This window comes from Vombatus ursinus, unplaced genomic scaffold (genome assembly GCF_900497805.2).
Source record: "Vombatus ursinus unplaced genomic scaffold, bare-nosed wombat genome assembly UNPS02014946.1, whole genome shotgun sequence".
Classification (NCBI taxonomy): domain Eukaryota; kingdom Metazoa; phylum Chordata; class Mammalia; order Diprotodontia; family Vombatidae; genus Vombatus; species Vombatus ursinus.
The window spans coordinates 837,954-865,274 of NW_020954724.1; the positions used below are offsets into that span (position 1 = coordinate 837,954).

Below are 27,321 nucleotides of genomic sequence, written 5' to 3' on the forward strand. Positions count from 1 at the left end.
CCATTATCTCCTCACCACCACCACCAATCCTATTTTATTTCTAACTTTCTTATTACTGTTAAAGCCACCACTCAGGCTTGTGTTACCCCTAACTCTGCACACTCATTCACTCCACAGATCCAATATGTTGCCAAGACTTGCCATTTCTACCTTCATAACATTTCTTGTATATGTCCCTTTCTCTCTACTTATACAGTTTCTACTGTGGTAAAAAGCCTTGTAACCTCATGCCTAAATGATTGTAATAGTCAGTCTCTTTACCTCACACCTCTCTTCCCTCCAATCCATCTTTCACTCAGCTGTCAAAGGGATCTTCCTAAAATTCCGGTCTGATCATATCATTCTCCCACTCTCCCACTATTCAGTTAACAGCAGTGGCTGACTATTATTTCCAGGACCCAATAGAAAATCCTCTAGCTGGCTTTGAAAGCTCTTCAAAATCTGGCTCTTTCCTAATTTTTCTAGTTTCTGTTTTGTTTTTTTGTACTTTACTCACCTTCATGTAGGCCACAACCCAACAGAATACATCAGTGTTCTTGCTATTCCCCTTATCTCCTTGATGCCATGCCTTTTCAATGGTTATTTGTCATGCCTGGCTGCCTTTACCTCCATCTTTTGCCTTCCTTGGCTTCCATCAAGATTCAGTTCAAATCTCACCTTCAGCCAGGGGCCTTTCCTAGTTCCCATCCCACTTTTCCAGCCCCTGGTGCCTTCTTCTGATATCTATACACATGGATATATGTATGTAAGATACATGGTGTGAGAGATACACATATGTGCACACATGTGTTAGAGGAACATATATGTGTAGAGCACATACATACATGCAAAGGATACATAAATGTATATGTCATATACATATACATGTTATTGGGTCATTTTTAAGTAGTGCCTAACTCTTTATGACCCCTTTTGGGGGGATTTTCTTGGTGAAGATACTGGAGTGGTTTACTATTTCCTTCTCAAGCTCATTTTACAGATGAGAAAACTGAGGGAAATGGGGTTAAGTGACTTGCCCAGGGTCATACTGCTAGTAAGTGTCTGAGGCTAGATTTGAACTCATGAAGATGAGTCTTCCTGACTCCAGCCCGGCATTCTAGTCACTGTGCCACCTAGCTGCCACATACATATACATATAGAGTAATATATGTATATCATAAGCAGATCTATGCATACATATAAATGTTGATTCATGTATATAACTTGTATATACATAGTTGCTTGTATGTTGACTCCTCTGTTAGAATGTGAGCTCCTTGAGGGCAAGGACTGTTTTTGCTTTCTTTTTTCATTTTTTAGGCAATTGGGGTTAAGTGACTTGTCCAGGGTCACATAGCTAGTAAGTGTCAAGTGTTTGGTCTGAGGCCAGATTTGAACTCAGGTCCTCCTGACTGGGGCCGGTGCTCTATCCATTGTGCCACCTCACTACCCCTGTTTTTTTTTTTTTTTGCTTTCTATGTATCCCTAGAGCTTAGTACTGTATCTGGCACATAATAACTGCTTAATAAATGTTTGCTGACAGATGTTCACTGACTGATTGCCTTTTGTTTTTACATTTCATAAGGTCTAGATCTTCTAACCTAGTCATGGAATTTGTTTTGGCCTTCAGCTACAGGATGACCCTGGCAGTAGTCATCTTCTTTCCGGGGAAGAATGCTATTATTGAAATCCCCTCCTTCTGGTCAGCTGTTGCTTAAAGATGAAACTCAGAAATGTAGACCACCAGGTAACCACCCAGGCCTGAAATAGCCCTTCTCAGGATCTCTATCCAATGACCTGTACTCAGGGAAGGAAACAGAAGGAATGAGGATGACATTCAAGTATTCAGGCTCACCTACACAAGCACATGGCCCTCTGCCATAACTGTCGGGAGAGCAGGGAAGGAATGGAAAGAAATCCATTCTTCAAACATCTGACAAAATAATCTTCCTTGTGCATGGCTCTGAACATACTATTCCACCATGCAAAAATATTTAGCAAAGTGTGCCGTCTCCCTCTGTATATAAGATATGATTATAATCTTCTTAGTCTGACATTTCAGGTCCTCTACAACCTAGCTTAATTTTTCTTATGTTGTTTCAAACATTCTTCTCCATGCACACTAGCATACCAGTCATTCCCCAGTCTTTCCCTGGTCTTCTCAGCCTTCATGAATAACTGTATATTGTCCTCCATACCCAGAACACAGTCTCTCTAAACCTGTCTTTTGACATTCTCCATGGTCTAAGAGTCATTCTCCTATCTTATCCTGACCTCTGGACTCCTATGCATTAATGTAGGTTGTCCTCCAATATCTAAAACACTATCTCCAAATCTGCCTCTTGATATCCTTTTATTCCTTCCCAGCACAAGTCAGCCACCTCAGGTGGCACATTTTCAACAGGCATTCAGTTAAACAAGTTTTTATTAATCACTTCCTCTGTGCAAATCTTTTTGGTAAGTAGGAACAAAAAAAGAAACAAAAAAACAAAAACAAAAATGAAATGGCCTCTATCCTCAAGGCATTTACATTCTTTTGAGAGGAGACATCATGGACCAGCAAATGGATCAGTTTGGCTGTTCAATGAAGATATCATCACAAGTGAAAATGACATTTCTCATCCTCAGATTTTTGATGCCACTTGGGACCTCTCCTTTGCCTGTGTCCCATTTTACTTTGTAGCATAAGTTTTATATATGTCTTATTGCCTCTTTTAGATTGTAAACCACTTTAAGCCAGATTTTTTTTTATTTTATCATCTTTGTATGCCTGGCAACACAATGTTTTCAATGCACTAGGTATTTAATAAGTGTTCATGGAATTAACTGTAGAGGTGACTGTTACTGCATGGGGATGGGCATTCTTTATCACACCATCATTTACTAGTCTCTTACTGAAGTCACCAAATAATTGCGTTTCTGTTGCTTGGACCTAATAGCTTCCCACCCTACCCCCTGTACCTATGCCAGCCTTCCAAGGTAGGGTTTTCTTGTTTATTTATTTTTTTATTTTTTGCTATTTCTGTATATTCCTCAAACTTAACATGACAACTGGCACATAATACAATTTTAATAAATGCTTGTTGATAGACATTTATTAAATGCCTACTATTTGACTGGTACCGTGATTAGTAAATAGGGGTGCAAAGTCAAAAAGGAAAATCCCCAGTCCTCAAAGAGCTTACATTCTACTGAAGTGAGAGGGGTAGTTGCAACAAATACACAGATAAATAAAATCCAAATATATACCAAGTAAATACAAAGTAATGGGGGGGGGAATCAACGACATGGTAGGGAGTCAGGAAAAGATCTGTCACTTGAGGTGAATACTTATTAGGCACCTACTCTGAAGCTGGCATTGTGCTTAGCCTTGGGGATGCCAAGACTATCTCTTCCATTATGGAGTTTATACTTTACTGAGTGGTAAAAAGATTGAGGTTTCAGGGATGCACAAGTGATCCAGAGAGCAAAACAGAGAATTCACTGCAAAGTTCATACAGCATTTTTTCCAATTTGGTTGAACTTAGAATGAAATGAGAATGAACATGCTGATGTTAATGTAATAGTGATGTGGCCATTGTTCTGTATACTACTTTTTAATGTGTTTTCACATTGTTTTTCTATTTAGAATAGAGGTGTTATTATTCCAAAACATATTTTTGATGGGTTAAAGATCTAAGAAAAAATGTGAGTCATGGTACGAGAGGTTCAGCATACCATGCAAAGGTTAGTCTCTGTGTAAACAACACACCTTTACTAAGTCTGTATGAGAGGTTGTGAGAAGAGGAGAAAACATGAGAAAACACATGAGAGGGAAGAGGAAAAGCCCAACGGGCTAAGGAACTCAGTAAGATATCCAATAAAGAGTTTGTTATCAATTTATAGTACAGACAGCAGTGAAGAGAAATCTTCTAAGATGAGTTACAATTTCCACATTTTCAGGAAGCTGAACACAATCATTACCATCACTTTGCATTCCCCTCAGGAAAGCCTACTGACCTGCTGATGGGCTACTTGGACTACCCTGGCCTCCCTACAGAAGAACACACTGACCTTTATCCTTCTCCCAAGAAGCAAATCTAAAGATAGGAACTACGTGTAGTGTATGCAGGCACATTTACATGTACATATAGGGAAAAAGATTGATTCAGAGAGAGTCCGGAAGAAAGACAGAGGCAGAGAAAGAGATAATGCTTTAAGAATTCAAGCCCTGCCTCTGACCCTACTGAGTGACTGGGGCAAGCCACTTAACTTCTCCACGCCCCTAGCAGTTCGCTAAAACTATACATTGCAAAGCAGTTATCAGTGGGCATTAGTGAGACAGTTTCCACCCCGGGACTTCTCTCCACCAAAGAAATCCCAAGTCAGACTACAGCAAGTGTATATACGTGACTGTCTGGGCTGGGTCTTGAAGGAAGAAAAGGATGTCAAGAGACTGAAGCAGAGAAAATGTGTTCTAAGTACAGACAACAGTTTGCATCAACAACATGGACCAGAGAAGTCCGGACAAGATTGGAGAAGGCATAAGACAGTCCCTCCTCACAGAGAGTTTTGAGTATTGGGGAAGATGACATGCAAACAATGATGTGTAGCAGGATCCACACAGCATAAATTAGAGATAATCTAGAGAAGGAAGGCCCTAGCATTAAGGGAGATCAGAAAAGGCTTCATGTAAAAGATGAGATTTTATCTGGAACTTGAAGGATGCCAGGGAAACCAGGAAGCAGAGAGGTAGAGGGGGGGAGAATTTTAGGCATGGGGGACAGTCAGTGAAATACTCAGAACTAGGAAATGCAGTATTTTGTGTGAGAAACAGCAAAGAGGTCACTGTCAACAGATTGCAGAATATGTAGAGATGAAGAAAGTATACGAAAACTGGGAAGATAGGAAGAAGCCCAATTACAAAGGGCTTTAAAATCCAAAGAGGATTTTCTATTTGATTCTGGAGGTGATAGGGAACCACTTGAGTTGTGACATGATCAGACCTACCTTTAAAGAAGATCAATTTGACAACTCCATGGAAGATGAGTGGAGTGAGGAGATGCTTGAGGCAGGGAGACCAACCAATAGGCTTCTTTAATGGTCCACGTGAAAAAAGTGATGAGAGTCTGCTCCAGGGTGGTGGTAGTGTCCACTGAGAAGGGGGAATATAAGAGATTTTTCTGAAGGTAGAAATAACAGGCCTTGACAAGTGATTGGACATGGGGGACAGGGTGAGGTTGAGGAGTAGAGAATGACCCCTCAGTTTGAGAAGGGTGGTAGTAATAGAGAAGCAGTAATAGCAAAGTTAGAAGAGAAGAAAGCTTTTGGGGAAAAGATAATGAGTTCAATATTGGACATGTTGAGTTTATAATGTCTATGGGACACTGAGTTCAAGATGTCCAATAAACAGTTGTAGATGTGTTAATGGAGGTCAGGAGAGAGATTAGAGCTGGACAAACAGATCTGAAAATATCTATATAGAGATGATAATTGAATCAATGGGACTTGATGAGATCACCAAGCAAAAGTATATAGGGGGAAAAGAAGGCCCAGGATAGTATCTTGAGGGATAGATACAGTTAGCAGGAATGATCTGGAAGAAGATCCAGCAAAGGGGACTGAGAAGTGGTCAGACAGGTAGGAGGAGAAAGAACCAAGATAAAGCAAAGCTAGAAAGAAGAAAGTACCAAGGAGAAGAGGGTGACAATAATCTCAAAATTTGCAAAAACGATGAGGATTGAGAGAAGGCCATTAGATTTGGCAACTATGAGATGATTAGTAACCTGGGAGACAGCAGTTGTGAATGATAAGGCGAGAAGCCAGATGGCAGTGGGCGATGAGCCTTTTTGTACTCTAGATATCCCAAAAGTCTTGAGGCAGTTTTAAGCTATTAAGTTTAGTTTAAGCTTAAGCTGCACTAACATTATTGGAACACCCACTATTTTTGGAGACATCTTAAACTGAACTTTTCCAGAATTGAACTCATTATCCCCCCCCCAAAAAAAAACACCAAGCAAAAAACTCTCTCTTCTCTTCAAAATTTCCCTGTTACTGCTGAGGGTATTACCATCGTCTCAGCCATTTATACTCCCAACTTGGGTATCATTCTTACCTTTTCCCTGTTACTCCCCATATCCAACCAGTTGTCAATTCCTGTCATTTCTATCTTATAAAATCTCTCCTATATGCCCCATTCTCTCCTCTGATATGTCCACTGCCCTGGAGCAGGTTATCACCCCTTTATCATATGTATTGTTATAACATTCTGCTGGTTATTCTCTGTGCCTTGTCTCTCCCCACTTCTGTCATCCATTGACCTTCCTTAAATAGTTCTGACCATGTTATGCTCCAATTCAATAAACTCCAGGGGCTCCCTATCACCCCCATTTGGCTTTTAAAGTGCTTCATAATTGGGCTCCTTCCTACCCTCCCAGTGTTCTTATACCTTACTCCCTTCCACATACTCTGAGCTCCAGTGCCAATGGACTTCTTGCAATGCCTTGAACATTCTCCTGATTCCAAGCACTTTCACTGGCTGTCCCCCATACTTGGAACTTATTTGCCTCCTTGTTATTTTTGAACTCTTATTAGCCTCCTGATTTCCCTGAAGTCTCAGCTAAAGTCTCATTTTCTTCAATAAGTCTTTCACAGTCATCCTAAACCCTAGTCCCTTCCCTCTGAAATGATCTCCAATTTATCCTGTATATATCTTGTTTGTAAATAGCTGTTTACATGATGTCTCTCTTATTAGATTCTTTCATTAGTTCCTTAGGAGCAAGAACTGCATTTTGTTCTTCATTATATCCTCAGCATTTAGCAGAGTTCTTGATGCAAAATCAATGCTTGTTGATTGACAGACTGATTTACATAGTAGAACTTTAAATCAGGAAGAGCCAAGTTCAAATTCCACCTCAGATACTTACTGGGTATGTTACCTAGGCAACTCTCTTAGCCTCAGTTTCCTTATCTGTAAACTACCCTAAGATTTCTAGGACACCCTGTACAATAGAAATTACTATTATTACCTAATATTTTAAACACAAAACCAATACAACATATCATTGCCAACCAAGGCCAAACAGAACCAGCTTCTGTGTTTTGTCACAGAAGTGATAGTAGTTTCATGAATAGAAAGTAGATAGAGGTAGATTTTGAGGTAAAAAAAAATTGTCAACTGTATTTGGATAGCTCAATGGATCCATGGTATTCTCACAAAATACAGGCACTACCTCAAAACCCCTTCTAGTCCAAGGGAGATCTAGGTTGCTACTGTTTAGCTGGGGTACTCAAACCATCCTAGAATCTGATTTGTAGTCTTATCTCTGGCTGGAGCACCCTATCTGTGCCTTCCCATTTTAGATTATGGTGCACTCTGCTGCTGCAATCCCAGTCCCCGAAAAACCTGTACCAATGTCACGTATGGGGAATAGGAAGTAGGTCAGTTTGATCAGATCATAGAGTGGAAACTAATGTGTAATGAGACTAGAAAGGTAGAGAACTAAGCCAAATTGTTAAAGGCTTTAAAAGAGAAGTTTACGTTTCATTCTAGAGGCAAAAGGGAGCCCTTGGAGCATCCTGAGCAGGGAAGTTACACGGCCAGTCTTATGCTTTTGGAATCTCACTGCAGCAGCTGCGTGAGGGGTGGATTATAAAGTGGAGAGATGGCAGGCAATACTTAGAAAAATGCTCATAAAGAATGAAAAGTTGTCAAATTTTTAGGAAACCAGTAGGATGATTTAGAATGGATGACATCTTTAAATCTAACTAATGCTTAGGCAAAAGCTGCCTAACTTTATGATCCTCCTGCCTGAATGATTTATACTGTCTTACCAAAGTAGGGCTAGGGTAACCATCCAATATCTTTAGTTACATGAGGTCAGGAGAGATTACAATTTGTTTTAAAAAATTATATTTTATTTGGGCAAGAATACGACTTCTTGGAAATCTCACAGTGCTCTTTTGACATTATGCTCTTTTTCCCTCTAAACTACGTGTTTGGCTCCTATGCCCTCCTTATCTCTTCTAAATGCAGAGCCCGAATTACTCACAGTTCTTGCAGCTGTACCAAGGCCCTTCCCCGGCCTGGCAGACTTCTCTGTGGAATTTGAAATCCATGCCTTAGTAAACTTTCCTTTTCCCCCAACACTAGTGGTGATGTCACACTCAAAGCCTTTCCCAGCCCTGAGTTAACCCCTTGGGTTTTAATTTGTTTTATTGTTTGTATATCTCTCTGTCTTTTTTACTTTTTTAGTCTTTTTTTAATATTTATAAAATTTTATACACAATAAACATCTAAAATGAGCACTTCCATATACACAGTACAACAGAGAGGGTTGTACATGAAAATGTGAATCTCTAGCAGCTTGCTTTTCTTTGAACATGTATGATAAATTCAGCATGTTACTTTCTTTTTCCATTATTTTTTCTTAATTTGTTTTGAATTATCAACAATCACTTCCATAAGCTTTTGAGTTTTAAATTTTCTCCCCCTCCCTCCCCACTTCCCTCCCCATAGCATGTTACTTTCAAAACTCTCCTACTTGTCTGTGATTTCTTCTGTCCTTCCCTCTGTTCTCTTTGGTATAATTAAAAAACTACATCTCAAAGATTCTCTTTTCTTTTTATTTCCTTTCCTTTTTTTTTACTGGCAATCCTATCCCTAGTTCCCTCTTCCCTCCATATCCTACCCCCACTGAGAAAAAAGAAAAACAAAACTTTTGCAACAAATATGCATAGTCAAGCATAACAAAACATTCATATTAGCAGTGAATGAAAATGTATGTGTCATTCTGCAACTTGAGCTTTTCATGTGGTTAATATGTTTGTTCATCGGTCTACTAGCATCATAGTTGATCACTATATTAATCAGAATTCTTAAATTTTTTCAATATTTTGTCTTATTGTATAAATCGTTCTTCTGGTTCTGTCTACTTTCCTCTTTATCATTTTACACAAGTCTTGCAAGTTTCTCTGAAACTATCTTTTTCTTAATTTCTTATGGTATAATAACATTACACTATGTTCATACATAATAGTTTGTTCATCATTGTTGTTGTTTGTCCTTCATTTTTGAAGAGGACCAATGACATCATGGGGTGATGTCTTGACTTGCCTGTGAAATGGATTTAAGTGAGGCAGAGTTGCACTAGGTAATCAGCCTAGCTTTCTCTTCCAGAGTCATCGAAATACAATGGCAAGACAAAAGTCAGGATGACTGGAAATAGCTCAGCAATCTGTGGATGACCTTGGCATCTTTGATGTCTGACCAAGCTCACAGCGCCTGCTTCAGCCACCTTCACGGCCATTGGAACAAATTGCTCTCATTTATCCATTCCACTGGGGGAAGTCTTCACATACTTGAGGTAGACATCCCACTAAATCATCGACAGGTTTGAGGCCTGTCAGTTATCCTCGACCTGGCTTAGCCCATCTGCAAAGATGACCTTACCAGGGTGTGGCCACTTCTTGGAGCCACAGGTGAGACAGCTGGGTAACTGGTTGAAAACCAAAGGTAGATGATCAGCCCTGAAAAGGGCTTGGTAAGCCCTCACACCAGAGGGGCTAGTCCTCCCTTAACACCCCATACACCTCTGTTCATCATTACCCCATTGATGGACACCATTCTCCATCTTAGCTTTCAGTTCTTTGCTATAATGAAGAGAATTGCTAATTTTTGTACATAGGGAAATTTTTTCTTTTTCTTTGATCTCTTTGGAAGGTATAGGCCTACTAATGATATTGTTGAGTTAAAGAGAATACATAGTTTAGTGACTTTGAGGGTCTCAATTCCAAACTGCTTTTCAGAATGACCAGACCGATTCACACCTCTACCAAAAGCACATCAATGGGACGATTTTCCCATAGCCCATTCAACAATTGTCATTTTTCCCCTTTTGTTAATTTTCTTCATTTCATAGTTATGAATGATATTTTCTTTCTTAGTCAATAATCAATCACTAAACAATTATTAAACACCTACTATGTGCTAGGCACTGTGCTAAATGCTGGGAAAACAAAAAGAGGCAAAAGACAGTCGTTGTTCTCAAGACTTACAATCTAATGAAGGAACTTACAATCTAATGGTCCTCTAATTTGTTTATGACATGACCTTTTATATTTAGGACATGTATCTATTTGGAGTTTATTGTGGGATATGTGGTTAGATGTTGGTTTATATTATACTAACGTCTGCCAGAGTGCTTTCTAATTTTCCCAGAAGATTTTGTAAATAGTGAGTTTTTACCTTAGGAGTTGGGGTCTTTGCATTTATTAAACATTATGCTACTATGTTAATTTTCTTTTGTATTCTATGTAACTAATATGTTGTGTTGATCAACCTCTACTTGCTAGCCAGTAGCAATATGGATTCAAACACATGCAACAACTTCACATAGTACATTATTTGCTCTAACCAGGCACTAACTTGCTCACTTTTCCCCACCTTTGGATTCAAGTCACTAGGTATCAGAATGTATATTGACTTGATTTAGAGATTTTTTTCAAGTTTTTCAGGGAATTTCTCCGCCATTTAATCCTCTGCAACCAATGTATAAGTTGCAAGTATTTTCCAGATTGTCTTTTCACAAAGAAGTAGTAATATTATGTAGAGGAATTCCCTGGGGAAAAAAAATAGTACTGGGCAGCTAGGTGGCACAATAGATAGAGCACCAAGGCCTGGAGTCAGGAAGACCTGAGTTGAAATACAACTTCAGACAATTACCAGCTGTGTGACCCTGGGCAAGTCACTTAACCATTTTTTGCCTCAGTTTTCTCATCTGTAAAATGAGCTGGAGAAGGAAATGGCAAACTACTCCAGTATCTTTGCCAAAAAAAACCAACAACAATAAAATGGGGCCACAAGGAGTCAGACACAACTGAAATCACTGAACTGAATACTAGTACTGAAATATGTGATGACCAATGTCTGCAAAAATCATGGGTTTTTTTTTTTAGCCTTTGGGCATACAATAAATCTCACTATACAATCTCTTTCTTTGCTGGTTTAAGAAATACCTACGAGTCATCCGTTAACTTAGGTGTAAGTTCTTTCTATCTTCAGATTTTGTTTGTTATAAGATTGTAAAAAAAAAATCAACAGTAACATGTTGATTTATTGGTCATTAAACAAGGATCTCACAAATTGAAGTTTGTTGACAAACTAAAAGCTGCTTGATTTTTATAAGTCTCTGACTCTTTCCCATCACTCTGCCACCATCAGTGAAGAAGTGAAAATGGGCTACACAGGGACTGCAAGTCTTTAAAATTTTTCATGTTTTAAATATTTGCCTAGGCCAAAAATAATGTTATTATCAGGTGACTAGTCTATTGGTGTTATGCCTCTTTGTACTTAATTAAGTTGGTCCTTAGAAAACAGATTGGGTCTGTTTGGTACTGAGGTCATACTAGAAATCTCCAGTGCCAGATCTTGTGTTTCACTGGCATGGTCCTTGAGAATCCAGGAATACTTCTACATAATGATGAATGATCAGAGTATGACTTTGTGGAGGGTTGAAGACTTTGTGGAATTATTAAAAATCAAAAATTGGAAAATAGACAACAGAAATGATATTGATACCAATTATAATAATTTCATCCAGAAGTTTAAGCAAAGCTAGTTAATTGTCAAAACAAGAAGACCAAAAACAGCCAGAAAGCACCTTAGTCAACAAACATTAGACTTAAATGCCAAATGGAGAGATATGGCTGCTGAAGGCTACAATATAATCTCTTCTGTAGAAATCTTACAATTTATGATTTTTTTCTGATCCCAATAATCTAATAAATTCTCTTACAGATACTTTGAGAATCAATCACACAGCATCTTCAAAATTCTGTTGCCTCCAGTATGGACTTTCTCTGTGCATGCTTGGTCTTATTCATCAGTTTGTCCCATCCTTGTTGCCTTTGGTGCTATTGCTACTTCCTCATCAGTACATTAGGGATTCTGATATTAGCATCCCAAAGAAGTCTTCCACTGCCTACTGTTGAAGGAGTAATACTTTACCATAGAAATCTTAGGATATCTTTTCTATTTTTGTCTGAATATTGTCCTTTTTCTAGTGTCATCCTTAAATGCTCTTGGCATTATATTGGCCTTGGCTTAATTTGGTCCTAAGCCAAACTTGAAAATAAAAATAATTTTTTTTCCTCTGTAACTTCATACTGTTTTATGGAGCAATACCATTCACAATTTTTCACTGTTTTCCTCCACATATTTTGTAAATTTTTTTATAGTTGAAACAGGTACTTCCCTTAGATATCATGCACCTCTGATTGTCAAAGAGATCAAATGCTTCCTGAAACAGAGTCTATGCTCTTTTGTCCTCATTGGTGTTAACATTGGTTATACTTCTATATGAATCTTTGATAATCCATGTTGATGTATGTTCCTTTATCCAGTTCCCTTTTTCCATTAAAGTTTATTAACATAGGTCAGCTTAGAGTTGGTCCAGTTGTATGCCATATCCTCTCATTTTTATTCATCTAATTTTGAGTTCATTTTTATCTTTTAATAAGTGGATGGCATTTCTATACACAGATAGCTGACTTCTACACAGGCAATCAATTGTATTCTGTTGAGATACAATCAACTTAATATTTTTTGCACTGTTATTAAGTCTAACAGTCTTATACCTTTAAGACTTAGTATTAACAACACTAGACTCTAACCAGACTCTTTATGAAGAATGGCTTTGGGACCTTATATTGGAGTAATCATTCTGATACATACCAGAGCCACCAGTCAGCCCATGAAGGTGGGCACAGTTGGTGATAATAATACCCACCTATGCTGTTCCATGTTGACAACTGTACTCATTGTTTTGTCACAAATTTTGTACATCTAACATTTTATTCTGCATATAATAAGTCCTTGGTAAAATTGGCTGCGATCTGGTAGTGCCATGGAGAGAGTGCCAGACCTGAAGTTAGAAAGATTCATCTTGAATTCAAATCCTACCTCAGGCAGTTACTACGTGACCCTGGGCAAGTCAACCTGATTTGCCTCAGTTTCCTCATCTGTAAAATGATCTGGAGAAGGAAATGGCTAACCACTCCAGTATCTTTGCGAAGAAAACCCAAATGCAGTCACAAAGAGCCAGACATGACTTAAACAACTGAACAACAAAATTGGCTGAGTTAAATTAAATTATCTGATGCTGCATGTTGGCTATGGAAAAAAACTGAGTAGGCATAATGGTGAATTGATGAAAGGGAAGGAAGGAAAAAAAGAATAATTTATGTATATAATTATTATAATGACATTAATTTATATATATAGCACCTTCTATGTGTCAGACCTTGTGCTAAGCACTTGGAATCAAAGATTAAAAGCTAGAAAGGATGTTAGAAGACATTTAGTCTGATTCCCTCATTTTACAGATGAGGAAACTGAGGCTCAGAGATGCTAAATGACTTGCCCAAGATGACACAGAAAAATATTGGGTTAGTTATTACTAATAATGTCTTTTCTCTTCATGGAAACACTGTAACCATCATCAATGGTGGCATCTTATGAGCCTCATTTGACCCAATACTAATTTCCTTCCTTATCAGTATAATTTATTTCTGCTTCATTAGAGGCTCTTACTAATGAAATTCTGATAACTCAAAGGCAGATGATCTTTGACAAATGGTGGATAATGGAAAATGTGTTATAGGACTGAAGACGGGCAAATAACTTGAGAGACATTTTTGTATGATGAAAAAAACCACTGGATTTAGAGTAAAAATACTCATATCATTTTCAAGCTTAAAGTAACCTTAAGAATGATTCACTCCAACTCTCATTTTATGAAGTGAAAACTGAGACATATCAAATTTAAGTGACTTGTCTAACATCACCAAACTACTTTGGGACAGAGCTTAGGTCTCCTGATGCCCAGATCAATGCTATTTTTAAGACAGCATGCTGCCACACTCTAAAACAATCAGTCCACTTTCATCAGACATTCTTTACCTATTGGTCCAGATAGATTTTTAAGAATCTCTTATAAGTACAGAAGAAAGTAAAGTCAAATACTATATTAAGAAACAGTAAGAATCTTGCTATCAGATAATTCATATTGTAAAATTTGGGTATCCAACATTCAAAAAAATAAATTAAGCTTGATAGAACTGCTACTATATTTGACAAAACAAGCAATACTTGGAACTTGATGTTGGATGCTGAAAAAGGAAAAAAAATATCCAGGAACTTGCTCTAGAAACGCAGCCTGAAATTTTCTCAAGTTTCCTATTATAAATTGGAGACAAGACTTTTTTATCCCACAGTCTCTCACCGTGTACTCGTGTTTTTCATATTTTTCAGCATACTATTTGGAAACTTGCCAACACACACACACACACACACACACACTCACGTGTGTGTGCATAAGAGACAGAGTAACTATAACCAGCAACAATACAAAGAAACTCATCTCTACCAAGCCAAAATTTCATGTTTCACAAGACCTTGAAGACTATAAACATGAAACATCAGAAGTAGTAGAAACAGCTGATAACAATAGTTCAGAAAAGGAGACAGATAAAACAAGATTGTAAGTGGCGGAGGAATATATTCAGTGAAGTTTCAGATATCTCCTCGATACATTAATGTACAATAGTGTACCTTAAAACCAGAAAATCTAGTAGATCCCTTTGTTTTACTAAAATGTTAAGCATGCTCTTCATCTACTTGCTTCTCACAAACCTTCGATAAGACTCTGTAGCTCGGAGGTCCTTCTGCAATAAACATTTCTGTAGTTTCATTGTTGCGTAAATAGATGATACTTCAAAATTTAACTTATAAAATATGATTTTTTTAGGAAATCAGGTGATACCAAATGAATATGTATATTCTTTAATTAGTATAGTAACTTTAGATTTGTATTGGACAACCTTCAAAAATATATTGCTTATATTTCAAGTTTTTCCAACACTTCCTTTTCATTTTCCCCCAGAGGAAAAAAGCGCTGGGGTTTTGTTACTGGCTATAACTTTTCCATAAATTTAATATCTCTATTGTTATCTTTGTTGCCTACAACCAGACTTCAATCGTACTTAAAAGTAAGAAGATGCAGACTTTACATGGGCTTGTGCTTTTCAAATGATGCAGTATTTCTTCCTAGACCTGATGGAAAGAGCCATCAATCTATTACTCAACAAACACACGCTGGTTGTACCAGGCACCATGCAAATGCCTGGGGCTACAAAGACAGACTTTTTTGTTAATTTCCTAAAGAGCTTCATTCAGGTTTGCTTTAGAGATGTGATGTTATAGGCATGTAAAGCCAAAATTGACATTGTGAAAGAATTAAAAGATGAGAGAGAAAGGTGGGTATGATTTGAACAGCTTTAGATACAAAGAAAGGAATGAAAACCTGTAGGTCATTTTCATGCCACTTCATCCATTCAGTTAAAGTTCTACTTGCAAAGATAAAACAAAAAAGGCTATTCCAATAGAGTCCAATCACCCATAGGTTTCTAGATATGGAAAGAACCTTGGAGATCACTGAGGCCAGGTGTCAGCATTTTATAGATGAGGAAAATGATGCCCAGAGACAGTAACTAACTTGTCCCTGGCCATACAATGACAGATTTGGACAACAGAGATCAGGTCCCATGGTCTTTTCTACTACAGCAAGATCACATTTTTGTATTAGTTTTTTTTACTGGTGTTATAAGTTAAGTTCCATAAATAAGTCATTTCAAAGTTTTCTCTTTATTTCACCATGCTGAGATTGCAATTACTGAGATAATATATATATATATACATATATATATATATTCCTTGTATATTTTAATTTGGGTTTGTACTATCTTTGCCATTGCATGGTAACTTTTGAAGATAAAGATTGATAGGCACAGTGGGAAGAACACTGACTTTGAATATGTTGAATCTGGGTTCAAATATGGATTTTGCCACTTACTGCCTTTATAACCTTGGAAAAGTAATTTTAACTTACCTGGCCCTCAGTTTCCTCATTTGTAAAATGAGGATGTTGGATCAGATGATTTCTAAGTTCCCTTTTAGTTCTAAGTCTATAATCTTAGATCTTATTATCACATTACTCACCCTCAACAACTTAGGGTATTTGGCAGTCATCATAGATTAGAGACAGACTAAATTAAGGAGGTTAGTAGAATGAGGATTTCCTAGAGTTTTCTTTATTTTCACTCCTCTAACCAGACTCATAGAAGTGAGAGGAGCTGGTACATAAGGAAAGATTTTTGAAATACAACAGTCCAAATGCACATTGGCAAAAAGCAAAAAAATCCTTCGCTGCACAGACTAAGCCTCTAACTATACAAATATACAAAGCCATGACCATGCGGTCATATGTCTGCTTATTTAATAAACATTTACAAATGGATAAATAGATTCAGAAACTGACATAATGTTTTTTAAAAAGAGACAATCTACTATCTATTTTTAGCATAAGCATGATGTGTCACCTAATGGCAACAGGATTATAGCAAAAGGGTTGGGCATTGAAAAATCTCACATTTCTCATGAGTGGAAGAAAGAAATGAGCTTAGAGGGTCATCTCCACTAAAGGGTGGGATGGTAAAGGGAGAGTGGTGGGGGGTGGGGGAAGGGTTAAGGTGTGGTGGAGGTTAAGTTCTATTTAGTTGCATTAGGGCAGAGTTATTTATAACCAAGGCACACAATATTTCATATTACCCTCATGTAACAGAATTGACATGCCTTTCCAAATAATAAAAGTCCAACTCATTGTTGCTCTAATTTTTTTCAAAATGTGGCCCAATTACAGTAAAATATTTAATTAGGTCTGAATGTTTTATCTACCTGATCAGGGCCTTTGCTTCTCTCTTCTTTCAGCAAGGTATTTCCCAATGATATTTGGATTCACATTGCTTGTTTATCTGATGCCTCTCTGAAATTCATCATATAGTTCCCCTTCCTTTTTCATCAAGTTTGGTAATTAAATTTAAGTACATGAGAGCAAAAAAAAAAAGTTAACTGTGAAAAGGAAGCCTAATTTCTGTCAGCTCTTTTTAAAATATATAATTTTATTGAGTAGTGTAGTGGAGGAGTGGATAGAAGAGTGGCATCAAAGAGAGAATGACCAGCAACCAAATACTTCCTTTGATAAACCATTGGCTGTGTAACCCTAGACAAGTCATCTCACTTGTCAGTGGTCTGGACAACTCTCCAAGATGCAGAAAAGGTTCCAACCTGCATTGACACAGGTAGTTTCCTTATCTGGGAGTTTCCAATATCAATGAAATCACAAGTCTATATATACACTTATACATATAAAGCATATTTCTATGTTAGCTATCATAGATAAATATAGGTATAATAGATACTATGTAACATTAGCTATTCTATATGTTTATAGATAGATAGAGACATGATAGATAGCTATATAGATATATTTATTATGGATATTATATGGATACATTATGTAGATAATATCTATATCTATTTAGAGATATTGGATATAAATATAATAGCTAACATGTTAGTTATTATATATAATAATGTCCACTAGTTTACATAATATTTATAGTAAATGTATAACTTACATATCACTCTAAGATTTATAAATAATTTTGTAAATAAAGTTTCATTTTACCCTCATAATGATCCAGTAGGTAGGTATCATCATCTCCATTTTATAGATGAGGAAACTGAGGTAGACAGAGGTTAAGTGACTTGCCCAGGTAACTCACTAAATGCCTGAGGAAGGATTTGTTAACTCTTTATCCATTATACTTCCTAGCTGCCTATATATAAAATAAAATGTATTTTGCTAAGAAGTATTAACTGACACATTTGGCTAAAAATGAAGTATGATTTTGCTTAATTCAATTCAACATCCATTTATTAATAATATTTTTGTGTATCAGACATTATGTACAGCAGTTTATTGAAGACTATTGCTACTTCTTTGATAAATGGGGCTCTTTTTGAGAAAGGTTCTTTCTCCAAACATAAAATTCATCCATTTTTGAGATATCATTTTACTTCTCACATAATTTTCATATTGTCTGACTTAAATGTATACAGTACAACAGTAACAACAACAACAACAACAACTAAAGACTACAGGGCTGGTAAATGGGGCGTATAAATGTTTAAGGAACTGTGATTATTTTAAGGAAAAAGAGAATTCCTAATAGTGACCTAATAGTAATGTTCCAATATATGAAATAATGTTTTACAAGGGAATGAGAACAACTGTTCTCCACTTTCACTCCAGTGAAAACAAGAAGAGATGGGCTAAATTTCTAATAACAAGACATGTGGTAGAGTTATGGAAAGACTTGACTTTGAGCCATGGTCTCCTATTATCAAAGGAGGTCATAGAATCTCCTTCCTTGTAGGTCTTTAAAAAAAAGTAGATGAGAACACAATTTGTTCCGGAGAGCACTGGGCTTAGCCCAGCTTTTCACAAGTAGTAAATAGAGACTTATTTAATTATTTTGTATTCCAGAGAATTGGTGGAAGAGTCAAGCCCACTTAGTATTCTTGAAAGTCTTCTCAGTTATGGAACATCTGTCATGGGATTTTTAACCAGACAATGGAGAATGTAGAATAGCAAAGTCAGAAAGTACATTTTCAATCTGGACACCCTGTTGTCCAAAGGGAGTGACTGAAAAGCTACCAAATGATAGCCAGGACTCTTACCCTGGTGCAAGTTTTTACCATCTCATCACCTCAGGGTCAGCCCTAAGGTGTGTGGGATGCTGGCAAAATATTTGTGGGGAGGACTGTTTGTAGAAATAATTTGATCAAAAAGCATATTAAAAATTCATGGGCCCATGTGAGGTAGTCTAATTTAATCAATGAAGATTTGGAATCATTAATTTACAACATTTACTTTTTCAGAAGTACTGACATTTAAAACACTGAATTGTACAGAGCCTAAATGATTATCTAAATTTGGATTACCATTATGGTCCACTCCAACCTCCACACTATTTGTAACACTATTCATCAGATGTTCTTTGAAAATGGTTTGGTAATGACATTCTTCACTCTGACCCTGGTCTATCAATGTGCCTCAAATATCCATAGATTCATTTTCAGAAAGTATTTTCAACATGATTTAATAGCTGATACCTAGAAGTTAAATTAGATAAAGCAAACTACTATCACTTCCCAATAATACATGTTCCAAGAAAAACTGAAAATATTGCCCGTTTTGAGATAACTTGTGTCAAAGATTAAAACATAGTGAATTAAAACTTTTTCCAGGATCAGAACTCTGTTTCACTATGATTCAAGGGGAAAAGGCCCTTATCAGAAGCTCCCCAAATGTAATCATTTTATAAAATAGATGATATTAAGATAATTTTTGTTATATCTTATGTTAAAGTTTAAATTGTTATTTTAAAATATTATTTGTTATGTTGGCAGTACATAAACCAGGGAATGAAATATTGATACTATCTTTATATTTCATAGTGCCCTGGTTTTTTTTCTTTTTGAAACCTGATATGATAACTTAAAATTAAAATAACCCTTTTCCATTAAATATAAAAATACAATAAAGTTATAATTTAAGAAAAAGAAATCAAGTGGAATTTGCATTTCAATTGTTGATACAAACTTATAACATTTTCATATTAAAATTAAACCGCATTGTGGCTTTTGTACTATTTTTTAAAAATTTAAATACACACTAACAAAAAAAGTACGAAATTAAAAGATTTTGGATCTATACACAAATTACTAGCTCCTAACATTACACAACAAAAGATACCTCACTATACAATATAAGCTAATGTGCATGCACACTTTAATAGCAATCATCATTCTGCCCCTCCTTTAGATGGAAGAATTTTAAAATTTAAGTTTATTACAGTTACAGTTATAACATCAATAATTGCAACATATTTTTAGAGCAATTGTGAAGAAACAGAGATTTATCTTGTGAATTAGTAACAATTTAGGTAGAGAACCCAGAATCTGTAAGCAGCCAACGAAGGATATGGTAGAAATGTAAGAAGTAAATATAGGGCATCAAAAGCATGTAACTGCTCAGATCATGGAGTGGGTGGGGCAAGAGGAATAAGCATTTCTATAGTGCCTACTATGTGCCGCATGCTAAGCACTTTTTACAAATATCTCATTTGATCCTCACAACAACCCTGGAAAGCAGGTGCTATTATTATCCTCATTTTACAGTTGAGGAAACTGAGGCAAACAGAGGTTAGTGAGTTGCCCAGGCTCACACAGCTAATAAGTGTCTGAGGTCAAATTTGAACTATGGTCCATTTGCCTCCTGGTCCAGCACCTTATCCACTACACCACCAGCTTTTTAAAAATTTCTTAATTATTTACTTCACATTTATCTCATTTTTCATGTTTATTTTTGTGTACATTGTACATTTGTAGACATATAAAGAAGAGATTCTTAGCCCATCTAAGGATGAAACTAAGTTCAAAGATGCTTGCCTCCATGTTGACCTGGTCATGGGTGATGAATTCTTAGCTAGAGAAACTTCTGGAAAGTCTCCTTCTAAGGCATAGAGGTATTGTGATCTGCATTGGAGGAGAGAGTAACCAAACCAACAAAATCACAGATCCTTAGATCCTTAACTATGTGAACTATGTAAGAAGTATTTTAAAGTTTAACAAGTAATTCTCTTGCACAAAACCAGTAATGAACCTACTGAATATGACCATTTGCAAGTTTTCCTTTCTCAAATTAAGATCCTCTCACTTTGAAAACCTTAAATTTTCAGTGGGACTTGATCTCTGAAGAAGATATTAATCCATAGGAAATTTTGCAACAATACTTAATGGTTTCCATATTTTCACATGGATAGACTTTGCATTTTCTTGAGATAATTTTAGGAAATCCTGTGCCTATTCATGAATGTTATTTTTCAAATCACATTTTTTTTTTCAGGAAAATGCCATAACTACCGATAGGCACATCCAGAGGTTGCCAGATCATATCTTGCCAAAGATCATTTAGAAATCCCAGATTGAAAAATCCTGAGGAACAAGTACAGTTGTGGCAGTGAAATGAGTTTGTTGGCATCAACTTAACCTATTGCAGATCATTTACAAATTTCAAATGTCTGACAGAGTCCAGGACTCCAGGGTGACTTTCGTGATTTTTGTTTACAGTTTTTGTTTCCCTTAGGACAGGGTTTTTAGTGGAACAACAAGACTAATGAATTGAGCCAAAGGAGCTCATTCTTACTTCTGCTATATTGGCTCATAGATTTAGAGCTGAGATATAACAGAGAGCTCATCTTGCTCAATGCCCTCATTTTTCAGATGAGGAAACTGAGTCTCAAAGAGGTTAAATGACTTCCCAGTGTAAATTGGGCAGTAAGGGTCATTTTTTTTCCAAGTGGCCTGCTTGCTATAAACAGTTTCTTGTTGGCTCTTTCACAGTTGGATTCAAATATTCATTTGGGGAAGATTCTAAGTCTTTATATTGGGGGGGGAGTACTCAATAAAATACTCACCCAGAGGATATAAAAATTGCCCTCTGGAGGCTGAAATTAATTTTATTTATATTAAAATGGTTTTTAGGAGAGGGAAAAAAATAGATCCTGCAGACTATGAGAGGGTAATGTGGCATGCAGGTATGTTCAGAATAATCAGCCAAATGGAGCACCCTGTAGCCTAAAGTTTTGTATTGTTCTGCTAACTTTACTATGCCAAAATCACTCAGTTGTTCGCTTTCACCAGCCTGTAAGGTCACAAGACAGTTCCTTCTTGATTACTCAAACAAACACCAATCTGATTCACAGAGGGGAAACAAGGATTTGCCAACAGTCAAATCCTATGAAGGCTAAGTCTGCTTTCACTTTTTGAGCCAACCTGATGACTCACCTCCCCTATGACTAATTGTGGTGAGCATTAAAATGTACCCAATTACAGGGCTCCTCTTTTTTATGGCTAAAAAGAAAGGTACCTAAGGGGATGCATAGAATCCAGGCATACAAGGTACTGCTGGAGAAAATTAGACCACCTAGATGCTTCTTAGAAACAAGGGTTTAATAAATCTGATTTGCTTGAAAGAGATAAGATCCTCAGAATTAAGGACTAGAAATTGTAGATTCAATCTTAAAACTACATTACTGCTTTTGGGACACCCTGTATTTGCATTCTTCGTGCTTAGCATAGAAGTTTGCACACAGTGAGTGCTTAATAAATGTTTCATTCATTCATTCATTTATCCATTCTTTTGGAGAAGGAAATGGAAAACCACTTTATTTTCCATAAATCCTACATATAGGATCTATTCAACATTCTGAAATCCTCTCTTTTTTTTAGTATCTTGGGGATACCAATGTATCACCTTATTTTTTACACTGTGACCAGTCTGTATCCTTTTCCAGTCATGCATATCCTCCACAATGGTCTTTAAACCATTTCTTACATGCATATCATTGTTGGTAAAATTCTGCAGTCTATATAATAAGCTCACTATATGTCTTTTCACTGAAGTTTGGTTTATTTTAAATTTTAATTCTTCTAGGACTGTAGTGTTTCAGGCATCAAAGCCACATAGCATCTCTTGCAGAATATCACTGTGAAAGCAATGGATTTTTACAGTTACAAGCTGTTCAGGATCACAGCTTTTGCACTACTCAGATGGACTGCAAGGAACTGAACATGCACACATATGCATATGTGTATACAGACATATAGACACACACATACACACATATGCTGGGTGATCCAATAGTCTTGGTGAAGTTTTAAGCATTAATAGCTTAAACTACATTGTATCTCAGCCCATTTAGGTTAGACCCCAGTGGTTTCATAATCTAGCAACTTTGAAATCACGTACCCCCAAGCCTGAAGAGCAAATGAATACGTTCTTATCCTGAGGGTATTTTGGAACACAATTCCTGATGACTAAAAGTTCTCTCCTGGAATGAATTATGAATAAAGCTATGAGTCACAGGCTAAGAATTCAAGTTCAACATGCCTAATAAGTGGCATTAAGTGCCTTGGTTTAATTTGTTTTTTTTTTCTTTGAAGTTTTCTAGCTTAAACAAACAGAAAAAAACGCTTCCAATCAGGAAGATTTTTCATATACACTTTTATTTCATAAGATATAGACTGTATCAGTTATGACTCAATGTAGAGTTCTTAGAAATGTTGACAAGTTGGAAGAAGAATTCTAATGCCTTGAATTTTCTCCTTTCACATTTCATTTTGGGGCGGGGAATGTGGAACATGATATAGTATTTGATTTTAAATTCAAGGGAATCAGAAGAGTAGAATTCAACATTTACTAAAAATGACTATGTCCAAGGACCTGTTCAAGGTGGTAGAGATACAAAGATCACCCTTGAAATCATCCTTGCCCTCAAGGAGGCTTTGCTTTCAACTTGTGGGATACAAATGTACACAAATAAACACAAAGTATATATAAAGTAATTCCAAAAGGGGAAGAAAACTAATAATTGGTCTCCTGCCTGTTCCTTCCATGAGATACTCCATTTCCTGACTCAGAGCATTTTCATTGGATTTCCTCTATGTCTGGAATTTTCTCTCTCCTCATTTTGACCACCTGGCTTCTCTGGCTTCCTCCATATCTCAGCTAAATTCTCACCTCCTTCAAGAAGACTTTCCTGGTCCTCCCTAATGCTAGTGTCTTCTCTCTGAGGTTATCTCCAGTTTTTCCTGTATGTCTTGTTTGTATATGGTTTTTTGAATGTTTTTTCTCCAATTACATTGTGAGTTCCTTGACAGCATATGTTATTTTAGCCTTTTTTGTATCCTTGGAATTTGCTCAGTGCATGGCACGTAGTAGGTGCTTAATTAACGTGTGCTGGCTTGATTTGACTTGGGGGATCATTAGGGACCTTTTTCTTTGCCTTTTTTTTTTGGTGAGGCAATTGGGGTTAAGTGACTTGCCCAGGGTCACACAGCTAGCAAGTGTCATGTGTCTGAGGTCAGATTTGAACTCAGGTCCTTCTGACTCCAAGGCTGGAGCTCTATCCACTAAGCCACCTAGCTGCCCCAGAACCTTTTAAAAATACATAGACAGAGACAGACAGACAGACAGAGACAGACAGACAGATAGACAGAGACACACACACACATACAGAGAGAGAGAGAGAGAGAGAGAGAGAGAGAGAGAGAGAGAGAGAGGGAGAGAGAAAGTGATACTTGACATGTGTTTTGAAGAAAGCTGGGGATTCTTTTAGGCAGCAATAAAGGGGAAGTTCATTCCAGAAACCTGACATTTATATACAAAAAACAATCCCAAGAAAAAGTCATAGAAATTACCTAACTGAGTAATCTTGGCTTCCTTCTTATTTTTTTACATTGTTCTTAACTTTGAAGTTTAACACCAATTGCAGGGGTACTTTATTTAAAGGCATTTCACACCAAATTTCTTTTTTTTTTTCATTTAATCCACCTTGTTATCATGAAGCAAAAGTTTGTGCATTGAGATGAGAGCTCATCTGTCCACATTCCACATACTGCAAAAAGTAAATTGATCAATGACCACTGATGATTTGCTCCTTCCAACTCCATTAGGGGAATTACTTTTCTAGTTTCTTAAAAGCAGTTTTGAATTCTGAATTAGCTGCATTGACTAGTTGCAGGGTCTCAGTTTATTTTATTTTATTTTAATTATTTTATTTTTTATGAACAAAACTCTATTTTCTCTACCCCCATTCCTTCCTTAGTGAAAACAAAAACTCTTGTAATAAATATTGATAATCAAGCAAAACAAATTCCCATATTTTCCATGTCCAGAAATGAGTGTTTCATTCCAGACCTTATCACCTCTTTGTCAGTGGGTAATCGTCGTTAGTCATTGCACTCATCAGAGTTCTCAAGTCTTTCAAAGTTATTTGGCTTTACAATGTTGTTGCTTTGTATAAATTGTTCTCCTGATGCTACTCATTCCGTTCTTTATCAATTCATACAAGTCTTCTCTGGTTTCTCTGCAACCATCCTTTTCATCATATAGCATAATAGGATGCCGCTATATTCACAAATCATACTTTTTCAGTCGTTCCCCAGATGATGAACACAATCCTAAGTTATCAGTTCTTTGCCACTAAAAAAAAAGCTTGCAAGTGTATTTTTATAATATGGGTCCCTTTCTTCTTTCTTTGATGTCTTTGTATAATAGGCCAAGTAGTGGGTCAAAAGGGGATTATTATGCCTCAGTTTACAGATAATGGATTTGGCCAAAATTGACTTCATCACTGATATAACATTTAATATTTCACAAAACTGCATAAAGATAAGCAGTGACTATGAAAAGTAACTCAATTCAATTCAACAAGCATTTATTAAATGACAACCATGTGCAAGTAACTATATTAGGTTCTGGGATTCAAAGACAAAATGAAAAACAATCCCTGCCCTCTAGGAGCTTACATTCTACTAAGGGACAAAACTTGTAAACTGCTAAGTATAAATATGATAATTTGAAGAGAAGGGAGAACTAGCAGTAAAAGGTATCAAGAAAGGTAATGGGATAGACATCAGGATAAATAAGATTCAGTTCCTGCCCTTACATAAAATATAAGGTTTATGCCCTTTGAGACTGAATATAAGCTGTCAGTCTTACAAAATCATGTAGTAAAAATCAAAGACAATAAATATTGGTGTGGGCTGTCACTGACATGTTTGTGAACATAAGTTACATAAATTAAAATAGGAATTATAGAAAGAACTGGCCTAAAAATAACACTATAGAACTGTGCTAGAAATAACACTATTATTCTCTAAATATATGAATATTATTTTATTTCATTCAATGAATGAGTCTTATATTTAAGTTTGAAAGTTATCACTAGAATTTTCATCATTTTAGTTTAATAAAACATCTCCAATGAAAGAATTTGGGAAAGCCATTGTGTTCTTTATTTGACAGGGGTCAAATATATCCCAAATCAGGGTGCATAAGAACTTTAACTGGATATTTGGAAGAGATGAGGAAAAGGAACTGAAAACATTAAAAGCAACTTTGTGAGATTGACCAAGAATCCTTCAAAACTTCATATTAAGCTATAACCAGATAATTTTGTTTAAATTTTTAAAAATAAACAATCTTAGTCATAAATGGCACCTTATAAAAGCCTGGCAACCCATATGCTACTACGCCAGCAATATTAGCATATTTACATAGGACACAATACGAATTGTGAATGAAACAATGTTTTGAAATATTAATGAATTTAATCATCTGATTAAACAGGCCAAACATTTAGTAGATTTGAGAACTTTTAAAATTCAATGCTTAAATTGATTTTTGATCATAATTATCTGGATAGGTTACAGAAATTCTCCCAGTTTCACAGATAATGGTTTAATTCTGTTATGATATTATATTGCCTTTATATTTCCTCATGTCCACCACAACACTTAGCGGGGTGCCTTGCACATAACAGAAACTCATTTAGTAGTTGATTATTTCCTTAATGAAAAGTATTCAGATTAAAAAAAGAAACAATTGTAAACTAACCACTAGAGAGCAGTGTCATACATTTCGGAGTCGCTTGACTCAGCTACATTTTTCTACCTTTGAGAGGCATACAAAAGACTAGAGAAAACCAGAGTTAATAAAAAAAAAAGTAAAGTAGACATATTTTATGTTCTTTACTCTCATTGAATTATCATTTACTCATACCATTAGGCAACCAGTATTGTTCTTTCTGTTAAACCTCCTTTGAAGAAGGATTCAATATCAGTCATTTACACTTTAGTGTGACTATAAGTCAGTGGATTTATTGCTTTTTGAAGGGGACATCAATACCTAACATCTTGGGCTTAATTGTGGAATAAAAAAAATGTATCCCTATAAAAGGAATTTAAGTTATTAAGGAATAGGTAGGAAAAACATTTTTCTAAGCAAGGAGGTCAGCTTACCAATATTGTATCAGTTACAATTTTACGCCACATTGTTGTCTGCCTACTACAACTATGTATAAAGACTGATCTTCACGCTAGACAATAAAATGACATGAAATAATAAGCAGAAAGAGCCTATACTGTTTGTATTTTTTCCCCTGAAATGTTAAAGCCAACTAATATTCTTGACAAACTAATATTCAGATGTAAAAATTCATATTATTAGTAAATTCTAATTTAGAAATATTTACCAAGGAACAACAATATGGTCATATAAAATATGGGCCATGCAGAAGTATAAATTTCTTTATAAATAATGCCCACTGGAGTGAGAGCAAGGCAATGTGTTACCTACTGTATTAAAGAGTGTTTCTTGATATTAAACAGTGCTTAGGTCTAAGGGGAGGGAGTTGGCTGCTAATAATATGGTTTATTTCTGATAAATATAATAGCACAACCATACATAAAACTATGGCATGGGGCCCATTTTATTTTAACAGCAAATGATTGTATATTGTTATACATCCAGGATCTATGATTTTTGTCTGTGG

General features: G+C 36.2%; 1 long non-coding RNA gene across 2 annotated transcripts in view; it reads right to left on the reverse strand.

Moving 5' to 3' along the window:
• The window catches only part of LOC114030238, a 61,378-nt gene extending 53,309 nt beyond the window's left edge, over positions 1 to 8,069 (reverse strand). For both annotated transcript variants that reach the window (XR_003567578.1, XR_003567577.1), the window contains exons 1-2: positions 8,010 to 8,069; positions 4,969 to 5,113 (exon numbers count right to left, since the gene is read on the reverse strand). This is a non-coding gene — a long non-coding RNA (uncharacterized LOC114030238). The remainder of the gene's footprint in view (positions 1 to 4,968; positions 5,114 to 8,009) is intronic.
• Positions 8,070 to 27,321: the final 19,252 nt, after the last annotated feature.